Here is a 15,993-nt window from a genome sequence, read left to right as displayed (position 1 = left end):
GCATGTACCTTGGTTGCGGGGGTGGGGGGGGTGGGGGGGGCACATCCCCAGTAGGGGGTGTGCAGGAGGCAGCTGATCGATGTTTCTAACTCTCTGTCTCTCTCCCTTCCTCTCTGTAAAAAATCAATAAAATATATTTGAAAAAAAAAACGAAAAAAGAGTATCTAAATAATTTGCTATGTTTCAGGCATTTTTTTTTTTATTTTAAGCCAACATCACACCTTGAAGAAGGAAGTAATGACTTCATTGCTTTTTTCTTTTTTTTTCTTTCTTTCTTTTTTACCAATAGGGAGACCAGGAATTAAAATAACAAACCGAGAAGAAGGTGTTGTTTTTCTTCACTGTAATTAATTTTTATGACTGTTTTCAAGATGAGTTTTTATAGTGATTAAAACAGTGCCTAGCACTTAGTAGGTCTCAATAAATATTTGTGAACTATGAGTTTTTTTAAGCATTTGTTTGTATTTAACTAATGAAAGTAAGGATCAAATATTTTTTCATAAAATTATTGGCACTCTCTTCTCACTGATAAAGTCTTATAAAAGAGGTATTTATTTTCTCCCAATATTGCCTTCAAGGTGATTTAGAGTTTTATAAACAGTTTCTTTATAAAATTGTTAAGTCTATAAAAGGACTGATTGTTAGAATCTGTAACATGCTACCCAGCAAGACATTCCTGACCAGCTTGAAGTTAAAAAATAAATAAAGTATCAATCTTATGCAAGTTTGAAATTAAAAATGAGAACAAAAGTTAAAACCAGCAAACCCTTCTTATCGGTACCTTATCTTTCAGGATAGATTACAAATTTGTTTCTCTTAGTAATTGAAAGATTGCTCCATGCTCCCAGTTTGTGTGTGTGTGTGTGTGTGTGTGTAGGAGGGAAGGTAATGAATGAGTAGGGAGGAAAAATGACATGGCTGAGGTCAAGTTCTGATGATTTAATGATGCTATGGATGTGCCATAAGGCAGTTACTTAGTTTGCGTTTTTGTAAATGATCTGTCCTATTTTAACTTTGTAATGCATTGCAGAGACTAAAACAACAAAGTGCAAAATTAATGAATTTTGTTTTATAAGACATGCAGAAATGCTAATATTGAATATAAATGTGCATCCGTGTACAGTGATCCTTCAGCTTGGAACTGAATTTGTTAGGGCATTTATCATTGTTTGTCTATGTAAATTGCTTTGTCATATGCTTTCCTGTAAATCAGAAACACAGGCCTCTCCTTCTTGTTTCTTATTTAGTTTATTTCTTATGTACTTAAGACACTTAATATTTAGCCTGACAATGTATTAACAAAACGCTACTATGATAAAGCCATTTAGCCTTTCAATTACTTGCATTTTGATGAAACAAAAATAAAAAAATAGTTATAATTTGCTGAATGTATATAACTTTTTCTTAACAAAATTTCCAGGCTCTAAATGCTCAGATATCTAGAGTAGACTATGTAATGCTTTATTTATGTATAAAGCATGAACACAACACAATTTTTTTATTGTTTAAAGTATTACATATGTCTTCTTTTTCCCGATTGACCCCCTCCCTGCCATTCCCACCCTTGAGGGCAGGCCCCCACCGCCCCAGTGTCTGTGTCTATTGCTTATGCTAGTATGCATGCATACAAGTCCTTTGGTTGATCTCTACCCCCCCACCCACCCCTTGTCTCTGGATTTATTTTTGTTCATCAGTTTATGTTGATCATTATATCCCACATATGAGTGAGATCTTGTGATATTTATCTTTCTCTGACTGGCTTATTTTGCTTAGCATATGCTCTCCAGTTCCATCCATGCTGTTGCAAATGCTAAAAGTTCCTTCTTTTTTATAGCAGTACTAGAGTCTGGTGCACAAAATTCATGCACGGGGGGCGGGGGGTTCCTCAGTCTGGCCTGCACCCTCTCGCAATCCGGGACCTTTCGGGGTATGTCCAACTACTGCAGTTGGACATCCCTCTAGCAATCCGGGACCTCTGGCTCCTAACCACTCGCCTGCCTGCCTGATCACTCCTAACTGCTCTGCCTGCCTGCCTGCCTGGTCACCCCTAACTGCTTGCCTGGCTGCCTGATTTTGCACCTAAAACTCAAGCTTCTCTTTTTTATTTTTAATATTTATATTTCTTCTTTATTTTTTATTTTAAAAGTCAAGCTTCTTGAGAACATGAGGCATTTAACATTATTCCATATTCCTTACGGAGAGCTAAGCATGGTAAACACAGCACATACTTAATACTTATGGGCTTCTATACAAACACTTTCCAACCAGGAATGTTTTAATAGGCAGTCTCCAAAAACTTGAACTGGAAAACCTAAAAGTAGAGTGCTCAGATTTCAGGCATCAGGTCTTATTAGCAGGATTTCTATTCCAATTAAACTCTAATTCTTAGCTCTCAACAGTCTGGACAAACTGCCCTTCACTGTCTCCAAAGTTTCTTATTTGTCACTATCCCATTTTCCTTTTTTTTTTTTTTTGAGTTCAATGTTTTATATCCACATCAGTATGAATGTACCATACAAAACCCACTTGCCAGCCTAGCTGGGCAGGAAGGAGGGGGGTCCATGGCAGCATAGAAAACCGGGTTCTTGTCTCAAAAGAGGAGAAAATGGGTTTACAGTCAAGGAAACAAAATCAGAACCCAACATGATCAAGGAGAAGCCTTGAAACTGCATGGAGCAGAGGTGCTATGGGCAGTGGTGCATCTCGGCTGGCCCAGCAGTGCCTGCAGCAGCCTCGGTTTCTGGAAAGCCTGGGGTCAGATAGGGCCCAGCTCTTGAGGTTATTTTTAATAATTTTGCTTTTGGAGGAGGAGGGCTTCTGGGCAGAAGCTCCATGTGGGGGTAAAGGGTGTGGGCTTCACTTCAGGGTCTGGAGGGGAAGTTGGGTCTGTGGGGCGGGACCTGTCGGGCCCCAAATGTTACAGCTGAGGTTTGGAAGTGGCCCAGTGAAGTTCCTTCCTGCCTTCTTCCTGCCTTGACCCCAGGTCTATGGCTTAAAAATCAGGGCACCAGGCTGGGGCTGAGCACCCCAGGGGCCTTTGTAAACATGGCAGGTCCAGGCAGGGGGAGCTTGGGGAACCTGTAGGCACTGGTGGGGGCTGCCAGAGCCAGGGGAGGGCAGTGCCCATGGGGCATGGGGGCATGGGGTGGAGGAGGTATGCTCCTCCAACAGAGACTTAGAGGTACAGAGACTAAGTCTGTGCTGGTAATGCAGCACCAGCTCCTTCAGAGACCCGTACAGGTTGTAGGGCTCCGCAAAACCCAAGCCATGCGGTAGATGACACAGTGCTTGGTATCGCCGTCCACCACCACAGAGCAGGCATAGCAGCCCCGCTGGCTGCTCTCACGGATGAGGAAAGTACCATCTCGCTTGCCATTCAGCATTTCCTCAGCCTGCGTGCAGTGGATCTTGCTCACATACCAGGTCCGTTCCTCATGGTGGAAGGTTATCCTCATCCTCCATCAGTGCATACTGGTCTTCAGTCTCATTTGTGATTCCCAACCACTCATTGATTTTCTTCTGCCGGGCGCCTTTCTGGGTGACCATACCAGGTATTGGTCTCGGATCTTGCGCAGCTGCATGCGGTCTGGCTTCAGGCTGTTCATGTGCTTATGGATCTCCCGGTTGTCCAAGGCCTGTGTCCGCAGCTCCTGTGCCAGCTTCATGCGGCTCTTGTGGATCTCGGCAATGCGAGACTTGAGCAGTTCTGAGTTCAGCAGGATCCTCTGCGTCTCTTTTTCAATGCCCTCACCTTGGAAGCGCTCCAGATACTCCTTGCTGCTCTTCTCTTGAGTCTGGCCCTGTTCTTTGAAGATCTTGATGGTTTCATTGAAGGCTTCGATTGTGGTGCGCTTTATCCACAGTTCCTGGGAGGTGTGTGTGTACTCCTCCTAGAGCTGGTCGTACTCGCGGCTCTTGTCCTCCACTTCAAACCAAGGTAACAAACGAAACCTTTAATTCTGATCTTCCTCGCTGCAAGGGAACAGCAAGTCTCAATAGAAATAACTTCCTGCCAGAAGTCACGTCCAAATACTGCCAGACTGAGGACTATAGGGCTGACTATGTACATGCGCAATAACAGGCTCACATTCTAGCCATAGGCGCCCAGGCGTCCTCCACTATCCCGCAATCCTCTGGTCGCATACTTCTGGTTTTTCTAGCTCCTCCTTAAACGGTGTTTCTCTCAATCGCATTGCAAGTCCAGGGCCTCTAGTTGGAGAGGATTTTTCTGTTCTTTGACCTCGATAGCTGTTTACTATTTGGAATCATTGAAGTTTCCGCGGTCCCAAGCTCACTCATGAAACAACCGCCCATTCAGTCCACAGCTGGTGCCGTCCTGGTTCGCAGTGAGAAAGGTACTGTGCTGAGCTGTTTTCCAATCGGATCTTCCTCTTCCTTTCCCAGCACAATCCAAACCTACTCTGGGCCCACCACCCCAACTCCGCAGACCCTTAAGACTTTCCCCTCTATTTCTTTGACTTTCCCCCATCAAACTCACACCCTATCACGTTGCCTAGGGTCGCCCCTAACCACTCCCTGGGGGGGTGGGGCCAGCCTGGGCAAGGGGCCTGGTGTTCTGGTCTCTTGTTGTTCTGGTATTTACGGTAGCTGGCTTTTTATATAGTATATAGATAGTATTCCATTGACAACACAAATTTTTTATATTTTACATATTTGTAATATACATATTATCTTAGACTCTGTAGTGCTTTCCAACCTGTGATAATAAATACAGCATTAGAAATTTGTAATCAAGTATATTTACATCCCAATAAAAAAGATAAATCAGTTTGTTCATCTTCTAAACTTAATGGGCATTTTAAAACAGTTTTAAAACGTGCAAAATAAAATGAATTTAAGTCAATTATTTAATCCTATAAAGCAAAGATTGAAATATTGGACTGATAAAGAACAACTCAATTTGTAGCTTCTATAGAACCGGAAAGCCTTCTGTGAAGTCTTCCCATATTTCTTTACCTTTTTCTGTGTTCCTGCATGTTTTGTGTGTACCTGGTAATCTGGCAGTCAGTTGTACATTTTATTGTGTAACTAGAGGCCCAGTGCATGAAAATTTATGCACTTGGGGGATCCCTCAGCCTGGCCTGCGCCCTCTCACAGTCCAGGACCCCTCGGGGGATGTCCACCTGCTGGCTTAGGCCCACTCCCAGGGGTATTGGGCTTAAGCTGGCAGTCAGACATCCCTCTGGCAGCCCGGGAGCCCTCGGGGGAGCGGGCCTAAGCCACAGTGGGACATCCTTAGAGCTGCTGAGGAGGTGGGAGAGGCTCCCGCCACCACCAACGGGCTCTCAGCCATCAGCTCGGCTTGTGGCTGAGTGGAGCTCCCCCTGTGGGAGCACATTGACCACCAGGGGGCAGCTTCTGCATTGAGTGTCTGACCCCTGGTGGTCAGTGCACATCATAGTGACCGGTTTTTCCCTGTCATTCTGCCTTTAGGGTCAATTTGCATATTACCCTTTTTTATATAGAATTGCTGCATCAATAAGTCTTATCTCTTGGGCGATTGCACATTGTTTGCCGGAAAGAACTTGAGCAATACTCATGTACTGATTTGTCTGTTTTTGACCTGAAGGATAAAGGACTTGGTACTCTTCCCTTTTCAATAGTGGAATTTGTGGGGTAAGAGTTAACTGCACATCTGACGTTTGATTTGGCTGCCTCTAGTTCCTTCTGATCTACGTGTGGGCACTCCCATAGTAGGCGATGGGTCCCATTCCACAGGTGCCAGGCCTGGGGCATAGATGGAAGCTGTGAGTGGTGCTAGTTGGAGCAGACCTGAAAGTCAGAGAGATGTACACAGGAGTGAACTCAGCCTCATCACTTCTTTTTTGTTTTTTTGTTTTTTTAATCCTTACCTGAGAATATTTTTTCCATTGATTTTCTAGAGAGAGTGGAAGGGAGAGAGGAAGGAGGAGGAAAAGGAAGAGGAGGAGGAGGAGGAGGAGGAGGAGGAGGAGGGGGAGGGGAGAGAGAGAGAGAGAGAGAGAGAGAGAGAGAAACATCAGTATGAGAGAGAGATGGACAATGGCTGGGGTTCAAACCTACAACCCAGGTACATGCCCTTGACCGAGAATCGAGCCCACTACTCTTATGTTATCCAGCTGATGTTCCAACCACTGAGTAACACAGGCCAGGGCACTACCACTTCTTTGGTTTGTTAGCTAAGAACCTGCTTCACTGTTCTTAGTTACTTTCAATAATACACTAAAGGGTTATCGGAAGATTTAAATAAATACTGTTTGCAGACCTCTAGCTTTTGATATATTCCACAACTACAATAAAATATCACCTAATTTAATAAAGTTAGGACTCTTTTGTCAGAAATGAGAGAAATCTAACTTGAATGTGGCGGGGGCTGCATAGAGGGAGGCCAAAGGGGAAGAAATGGGGCACATCTGTAATAGTGTCCACAATAAAAAACAAAAAGCATACAATCCTATCTGTTTTCCATGGCTTAAAGGCCCCTGTGAGCAGGTCCCTGCCTACCTGTTTGATCTCATCCCAAACCAGAAGTAATTATTGTTCACGTCCCCTCACACAGGATATGCTTCCACTCCTGTTTTGTTCTTGTTTCTCAGCTCTCAGTTTAAATGTCACCTTTTTATAACAGTCCTGCTGACTACTCAGTAGACAGTAGCCACTCTCTGAAATTACCTTTTATTCTCTTACATTTGTTTCTTTATTTTCCTACATACTGTTCTCTCTGTTGTCGGGTTAGGGACCTGGTCTACTGTTCATTGCTGGATGTTAACCCGAGGCATGGCACACTGCAGGTTCTCAACCACTGTGTGTTACAGGAATGATCTCTCTTCCAGAAAACATGCAGACGGAGCTGGGCTGGGATTAGGGTCAGCTCCATTTCCGGAAAGAAGAGGGGATGGGTAGGCAAAATGAAGAGGCTGCTACACACTCACTTGACACTTTAAACCGCAAAGCATTTAACAATATAATATCTTATTTAAACTTCATACCAATCCATTAACTTTTCCCCCATTTTAAAATTGTGGTAAAAGATATACAATATAAAATATACCATCTTAACTATTTTATGTGTACAGTTCAATGGTATCAAACACATTCATAATGTACAACCATCACCACCATTCGTCTGCTTCCATAACTCTTTTCATCTTGTTAAATTGAGACTCTGCACCCAATAAACAATAAATTCCCATTTCCCACTCCCCCCAACCCCTGGCAAACACCATTCTACTTTCAGTCTCTATTGATTTTGACTACTCAAGTACCTCATATAAGAAGAATTATACAGCATCTGTGTTTGTCTTTTTGCGACTGGCTTATTTCATTTATCACGATGTCCTCAATGTCCATTCATGTTGTAACATGTCAGAATTTCCTTTCTTGTTAAGGCTGAATAATGTTCTGTTACATGTATATACCACATTGTACTTATCATTCATGTGCCGATGGACACTTGAGTGGCTTCCATGGCTTAGCTTTTGTGAATAATTTTGCCATGAACATTGACTCTTACCAATAAGGGAAAAGAAACTCTAGGAGGTGAAGAGGCTTTTCTGAGATGATACCAATAGTGAGAACAGGTAATGAACCTATGGCTCCAGAATTCATATTTGGTGTTCTTTCTGCCACGCCCCAGACAATTATGTAGTGAACTTTCTCTCTAACCTTTCCAGTTATTTGTATGTATGTTGATCATAGTCAAGAAATTAAAATTTTCTTGATTTCATGTATACTGAAGTGAACTTTAGCTAATTTGTACTTTATAAGTATCATAAATCCAATAGCTTGTACCATTTGCTTCAAAATCTCCTATTCAGGGCCATGGATATTTTTTTCTCCAAGAAAACTTTAAATAAAGAGGTTTATTTATGACACCAATTGAAGATTATTATTCTTTAAGGATACTTACTGTCTTTGGGTTAGTATTCAATAAAAATCAATTGGTAAAAAGCATTTATTTTTCATGTGCATTTCTTAGTACTTTCTTTCAGCGATACTTCGTATCTAGTATAGATAGCAAAAAGCAGATGGCTGTAGAAAATACAAAAAACTTCAATTACTTTAAGATATTTTAAGTATTAATTACATAATTCAGCTTTATATATGTTGTACTTAACACTGGTGACACTTTGGTTATCTTCGTTGCAGTTCTGTTTTGGAATTTTAGTATAATTGTAGTCTGTTCAAACAGCTCCATTCGAATTATACATAATTGGAATTAATTTTCATGATAATTCTATAATTGGAATCTAAGAATAAATAAATATGATATCATTGCTGATTTTTGCAATCTGTTGGTCGATTAGAAAAGTGGTGACAAATGCACACTGGGTGGTGGAGATCACTCATGAATTTTGATGTCTCCATGTTGAAAGTTTAAGCCACGCTCCTCAGAACCAATGCTGAAGATCACGGCTCCGCTGCCTTTAGCGCAGAAGCCAGGTAAAGAGGCCTAGACTCAGCTCACACTGACCTTACAGCTCTGGCCCGCACTCGATTCCTAGTCCCATGAATTATTAATTCTGTGATTTGGGGAAGTTGCTTCATCCTCAGTTCTTTGGTTTTCTCATCTGTAAAATCACATGATAATGCTCACCTCACAAGATATTTATGAGGATTAAAATGTAAAATATGGAAAACCCTTAGAAACCCATCTGGAGCATATTGAATAATCACTAGTGATAGATATTACAGGAATATTCATGTATATTAGTGTACTCTTTTAAATGTAGTGTTTGAACATGAATCTGTTTACTTTCCTGTCACAAGTGAAGGTTAAAATGGATTAGCATTTTATGATAACAAAGGTTGAATCTATTTTCATCTGCTTTCATTTACTGAAAATATCCTTTTAGATCATCTTAAAAAGTACAATATTTCATAAAGTTTGAGTGGGCTAGGCAGTAGAGTTTTGTTTTTATAGAAAATGATTCTTGATATAGAGGAATAATGGAAAACAAAGGCAGGAATTTGGTATGACTTTGAGAGGTCACAATATTGGTTGTAGTGGCAGGCTCAGACCTGGAATGCTCCTTCCACTATAGAATTATTAAGTTAGATTTAGCATTACAGTTAAAGTTCACAGTTCCAAGACAGAGCTCCTTGAGTGGTTAGCTTTGATAATTGACATATAAATAGAAACACACTTTATTAACAAATTTCACTTCATTATGCCTTGAACAACAAGTTATACATTTTATTCCTTGCTATTTCATAAAGGACCTTCACATTTCTTTGGCATCATAAAAATGTTGAAAACAAATTGCTATGAGAGGAGAGTAAGAGCTGGCCTATCCTCATTACTGTATCACACACACACACACACACACTCACACACACACTCACATACACACAGATGTATAATCTTACCTGGTGAAAGAGAATTTGGTAAGGAGTGTATATAGTTGGTATATAATTTCATTTTTATTTTGGAGAAACCTTAGACATTACTGATTAGATATATACTATTCATGTCATTGCTATTATCAAAGAACTGATTATAACAAAGAAACAGATGTCAGAAAGCAATTACACTAATAACAACATGATTATTGCCACCAATTTAATTCTAGAAACCTGCCTAGAATCCTTATGAAGCAAATAATTTTCCGCAGCCGTGAAGAATAGGCACTGATCTCTTCCCTTTCCCAACACAACTGAAAAGAAAATGTGCGTGCAAACATTTTTTATTAAATCTACCGGATAACATCAGCTTTCAAAACCTTTTTCTAAAGTTTAGATCTCGCCAAAACCGGTTTGGCTTGGTGGATAGAGCGTTGGCCTGCGGACTGAAGGGTCCCAGGTTCGATTCCGGTCAAGGGCATATATCTTGGTTGCGGGCACATCCCCAGTAGGAGGTGTGCAGGAGGCAGCTGGTCGTTGTTTCTCTCTCATTGATGTTTCTAACACTCTATCCCTCTCCCTTCCTCTCTGTAAAAAATCAATAAAAATATATTTTAAAAAAAATAAAGTTTAGATCTCATTCAAATTAATTTAATTGCTTTTCAAAGCTTACTTTCCCAGATAGAGGCTTATTTTAGACGATTGTGTTTAGTTGACCATGAGCAACCTTGAAATGTGTGCATTATGATAGAAAATAAGTCCATGCTCATTCTTTTTATTTTTCAGCTAACGTAAGTTTCCTGTTACTCCATGTCTCTTTTGGTTTTCTACCTTTTCTCACTCAGTTACAGTGTTTAATCGTAATATTTTATGCTCTGCCTTATTTTTCCAAGTTATAAATGCAATCCCTGTTAACTATAGATACTAGTGTATAGAAGAAGAATCTTGCCCATCACCCATTGGTCGGAAATTATTAGAATTTGTTGTGTTTCTTTTTCTTTTGTTTTTATATCTATCTATCTATCTATCTATCTATCTATCTATCATCTATCTACCTAACTACCCATCTGCCTATCTATTATTTATCTATCATTCATTTTCTTCCATTTCTGCTGGCTCAACCACTTATTGTGACATCAGTCAGTTATACCTCTGTGCTTTACTTTCCTTATTGATAAAATGAAAATAATAACAACCCTACCTCACAGGGTAACTTTGAGTATTAAATGGGTTAATTCATGTAAAGCAATTAGCAGAGTGCCTGACATACAGAAAACTCAATAAATGCTAATGATCTGTATTCCACATTTTTTATTTATAACTTATCTGCCTGTACTACTATAGTAACATTTAAATTATAAAAGAGAAACAAAACAGAAATCAAAAGGAACAAAGCACCCAATGGGTGGCGTGCCCTGCCCCATGTTGGACACCACTGCGGATACGAAGTTGAAAATGTGCAAAGAGTATAAGTGATAGTATTTACAGATATATTCACAGAACTATATTTATTTTCACGGTTTGGAGTAGGACTCTGAAGTTAATTTGAAATCTTGTTACTCTCCGAATGTTATCTATGTCATTTTACTGAATGGAGATATGATTAAAGGGCATCTTCTGATGTTTTACTTTGAAGGCTCTAAAATAAGCATAGGTTTATAGTAACAGGTTCAAAGGCTGGGATTAATTTTTACGGTTTGGCTCAAAACCCACTTCTCACTCCTGCCACTTCATAAAATGTTTCCTGACAATTGCAGCCCACAAAAACCCTCGCTCTCTGATTTCTCCCTGTTCTACTCACTTGAACTTTGACCATTTAACTGCCTATTTTGGCACAGGTGTCTGTCAAGCATAATGGCCATCTTTAATAACACTCATGCCAGCTTCAGCTCAAAAGAACTGACTCAAAGCCTAGAAATCATCTGAAAGCCCAGCTTGTAAGAAGCTCGTCTCCTGGTTGAGCACATTGAATTTGAAGGTCGATAAATATGTTACAAATTTTTAAAAAGGACCATAGATGGAAAGTTGTGGATAGGCTTCTCCTCGTTTTTGTGTTAAGGAATAGCTTCCTCACAGTTCTACATTCTCCATAACATATACTATGAAGAGGACCCTTCTTTGCAGCATGAAGGTGTTTTATTCTCTGATAAGTTTCTATTATCTGACATAATATAAATGAATATAAAAGAAGTCATTATAAAAAATCAGGGCAGAATTGAGATATAAGTATATTGCAGTTTTATTAGCAGAGAGAAAAAATAGCTTGACTTTAAAAAATATTTTTATTATTCTATAATATATGTGCTCCCTCCCACTTAGTAATGCTTTTTTTATGTCACTTTTTAAAAAGAAAACTTACTAAACTCTTAATTCCTATGCAGTTATGTATTATTTCTACCATGGTTTGTGGGTTTTAATTTGCCACCAATGTTGTATTAAATAATATTTAACAAAATTAACTTATTTATGCATATTGTTTGATAAATAAAATGTTCATGGGTAAGCATAGTTTTCTTTGCTGCCTTTTAAAGGATAACAAATACATTTAAATATTATTTTCATGTTTTATGTTTTTATTTTTCATAACTTAAAGCTAATACACTAATTTGATAATTATTCAATACTTTATTCTCATGTTCTGTATTTTCAATTTTTTTTTCGATGTACAGAGTCAACCACTGTTATGTCTAGCATATCTCCATAATAACTTCATTCATGGGTACCACCAGGAACTTTTCATTGAGATATTTTCTAGTGAAGAAGATGATCAAGGAGATAAAATGTTAGAAAACCAAAGAGGTGGGAAATGTGGGCAGAATTTTATATATAATTAAAGAATCAAGAGTTGGAGAGACAGTAAACTTGTACATGTAGAAGCCAGTGGTCCCAACATCCATTGCCTCACTTTCTCTCTAGTGTTTTATGGCATGAATGTGAAGAACAAAAGCATGATTTGTTTAGCAATAAATCTGATTCTTAGTGGTGAAACTAGATGAACATCATAGCTTATTTTGTAAATTTGTCCTTGAACCATGTTTTCTATGCCCATAGATAGAGAATTCCAGTCAAAATTACTAACAAAAAAAATGCTGAATTCAACTGCATTTTCATGGGTGCTATCTGAAATCTGCATGACTGGTTAGAATTATAGCTATTAACTGGCTTTGACTCAGTCAAATATTAACCACTAACTAGCAACACTCATAACTAGAGGATGGTCTTGCTTCCCAAAAGGCCGCAGGAACCTGGGAATTTGTAATGCTGTTTTGAGATCATATGCAAGGTCATTTATTATATCCAAAATGCAATGAGTTCTGGACATTGGAACTAGGGAGATAAGCCCAGTTTTGTTTTGTTTTTATAGTCACAATCTAAATTTGTACTAGAAAATGTCTCACTTCGGTTTATTCTCGTTATTTATCCCTTATTAGTGATAGGTACTTGCTGGGACATAATGCAAGTTCTTTCTCAGTAAGATGACTGGTCCTCACTGCAGTTCTCTTGGTGAGCCTTCCACTCTTGACCTGTGGGGCAGGTCACTTAACTTCCTGTGCTTCGTGCCCTCTGTGTGTATCAGGTGGCCCTTGCACCAGTTCTGAATGTCTCACCAGGTGTGCCATCACACAGAGCTTTCACAGGTGTGCTAACAGATTGTAATAACCCTGTAGGATTACTTTTTGCTACGCCTTTGGAGAGGCAGTTATGGTGAATTCTTGTCAGATGAAATGTTAAAACGAGCTGTGTAGAGCAAGGGCAATTTATTGTAAGCAGGAGGTAAAGTGTAATTTTAAGCCCATGCCAAGAGAAGAACAGGTGTTTGTGGGAACCTGTGGGAACTCTTCTGCATGTCAATCATACAGCAAAACCCTGCATTAAATAGTTCTTAGTAAGCAACACCATCCATGTCAAGGGTGACTAAATCAATAGGTCTTTATCTATGGAGCCTATTTATTTAAATCCTTTAAGTCAACTATCTTATTACCAAAATATCCTGAATACACCAAAATTTTGCCAAGCTGCACTAAATTTTATGAATCAGACCTCTCAATTCTTGCTTGGTACCTCCATGTGTAGTCATGGCAACCACCCTCAGCAGTAAATATAAACCTGATGCTTGGGCCAAAGGTGAGTAATTTGGATTTAAGTAGTGTCAGGAAAGCTATTTTTAGGGAAGGAAGAGGAGAAAAATGAAAGGGAAAAAAGCATTAATGATATTTATGCATTTCCTTATGGCTTAATATTTTTATCATACAAAATGAGAGAGGAAAGGGGAAATGTGGGCTTTATGAAGTGATTGAATCTAGAGTGAGGGGAAAAATTAAGTCTTACTGATGGGTTATGAATCAATTTCTTCTTGAGTCTTTTAGCTCAGTGTTAGTGATATGATATATTCTATTTATCTTTTCTTTATATATAATAGTTATCTTCTCTTTATAGAAATAAACCTTAACTATACACACATTTTTTGTCCATTAAAATGTAATTGGGTTTTTGGTTGGGTCCCTAATAAGCCCTGAGTGTCAGACTTTCTTTGTCTCCCCAAACTTTTTGGGAGGGTCTGACACCAGTTTCTCCTCAGGGAGCCAATGCCAGTCTACACAATGTGGGGAAGGGGAAGTGGAGGGAAAAGTCTCAGAGGCCAAGACCCCCAGCACATAATTAACTTAGTGACAAGTGGCCATTTGAGAAGTTTGACAAGCCTCCCCACAAAAAGAATTTATTGATCATTTTGATTGATCCTAGTTCAAGTCCTTAGTAAAAGTAATGTATTTTATAGCTTTGTACAACATATATTTGAATGGCTTTCTATATTTGGCCTGAATTAGAAAAATCCAGATTATTTCAAATAGTAGATTTTCATGTGTAGCAAAAAAATATTCTGAGTAAGCCACTGTACATAAGTGGAACACATATGCTGGAGATTCACAGGTACTCACTTTGGTATCCCTGCAGGTCTATAGAATGCATTTGGAGAATCCTATATAATAAAACCCTAATATGCAAATCGACCAAATGGCAGAATGACCAGTCACTATAACGCACACTGACCACCAGGGGGCAGATGCTTAATGCAGGAGCTGCCCCCTGGTGGTCAGTGTGCTCCCACAGGGGGAGCGCCGCTCAGCCAGAAGCCGGGCTCACGGCTGGCGAGCACAGTGGCAGTGGCAGGAGCCTTTCCCACCTCCGTGGCAGGCAGACATCCCCCAAGGGGTCCAAGACTGTGAGAGGGCGCAGGCTGGGCTGAGGGGCCCCCCCCCCCCCCCCAGTGCACGAATGTCATGCACCAGGCCTCTAGTCACTAATAAAAGTCATTTTCTCTGATGGAAAGTGCTTGTCTGTATGTAAGTCTTAACTCAGTGGTTCTGTAAGTGAGGAGCATCAGAATGAGATGGGAATTTATCAGATGGGTATAGTTCAGTTCCACCTCAGATCTGCTAAGTGTGAAACTTTGAGGTGGGATCCAGGAATCTGTGACTTAACAAGTACCCAAGGTAATTTGGACACTGAAGTTCCAGAATCATGTCCTAAACTGATCTTGTCCTTCAGATCTCTTACTCTCATTTCCTCATAGTCCCAAACTCAATTTATTTTAGCCCAACACGTACCATATATTGCACTCTAAATTGTATCACAGACTGTGTCAAGTGATATCCATTCATTAGTATGTTCTTGGAACAACCCGATGACATAGACTCTATAATTAGCTTCATTTTAAAGATGGAGTAATGGATGCTTATAGTGATAAGCTTTCTAAGATTATACAATTAATAAATGGCAGGGGCTGGGATCCAGACTGCTTACCTCCTAAATCTGTGCACCTATTCACAGAGCTGTGCCGCCGTTGTATGTGTTGAATGCAAGGCATTTGGAAACTTGGATTGGAATAATGTAGTCCCAGACCCAGTGGAATCCCATTTTATGGTGGAAAATGATCTGTCTTTGCTAACATCTCCTGTGCATGCTATTTCACCTAGAAAATATTGCTTTCCTTCCCCTTTAATCCAGTTCTGTGGCTGCTTTTAAAATCAAATTCGAGACGCACCTACTCCTGGAAACGTCCCCTGCTGCAGCTTGGGGAATAAATGTGTATGCTTTTCTTCATCTGTCTCCGTCAGTTTAATTTTCAGATCCAACCAGGAACCTGAGAGGGTCAAGGAAAACTTTTTCCTCTCCTCATCCCCCTCCACAGTTTGTACCCATTTTCTAATAGAACTTGTACTCTTTGTCAGTGTTGACTGTTATGGCAAAACTGTCAATTAAATCTTAACCTATTATACACACTGTTGTTATTAGAAGTGCTTAATGAAAGTCATGAAAGTACAGACAATTGTTGTTTTTTAATTGAATAGACTATCTTGGGTGAAAAAATGTTAAAGGTATCTAAACAAGTGTATGGAATATGTTGTATATGTTTTGGTAAATATTGTTTCTAGTCTTATTTGAGGGTAGGTACTAATTTTAGAGATGTATCCTTAGAAGTATTGAAAACTTAAAAAATACACACACACACACACCAAGGTGTTCTGGTTTTATTTTATTTCTTTATTTTTATTTTTTATTTATTTTTAAATATATTTTATTGATTTTTTACAGAGAGGAAGGGAGAGGGATAGAGAGTTAGAAACATCTATGAGAGAGAAACATCAATCA

At 39.4% G+C, this 15,993-nt stretch overlaps 1 protein-coding gene and 1 pseudogene across 1 annotated transcript in view; one reads left to right on the top strand and one right to left on the bottom strand.

The window, feature by feature from the left end:
* Positions 1–15,993, top strand: part of PLXDC2 (plexin domain containing 2) — a 451,667-nt gene that overhangs the window by 14,114 nt on the left and 421,560 nt on the right. The window lies entirely within an intron of this gene.
* On the bottom strand, positions 2,845–4,193 carry LOC102252309 (annotated as a pseudogene).

Source organism: Myotis brandtii, unplaced genomic scaffold (genome assembly GCF_000412655.1).
Source record: "Myotis brandtii unplaced genomic scaffold, ASM41265v1 scaffold215, whole genome shotgun sequence".
Lineage (NCBI taxonomy): Eukaryota > Metazoa > Chordata > Mammalia > Chiroptera > Vespertilionidae > Myotis > Myotis brandtii.
The sequence above is the reverse complement of the archived record's forward strand: the minus strand, read 5'-3'. Positions and strand labels throughout refer to the sequence as shown.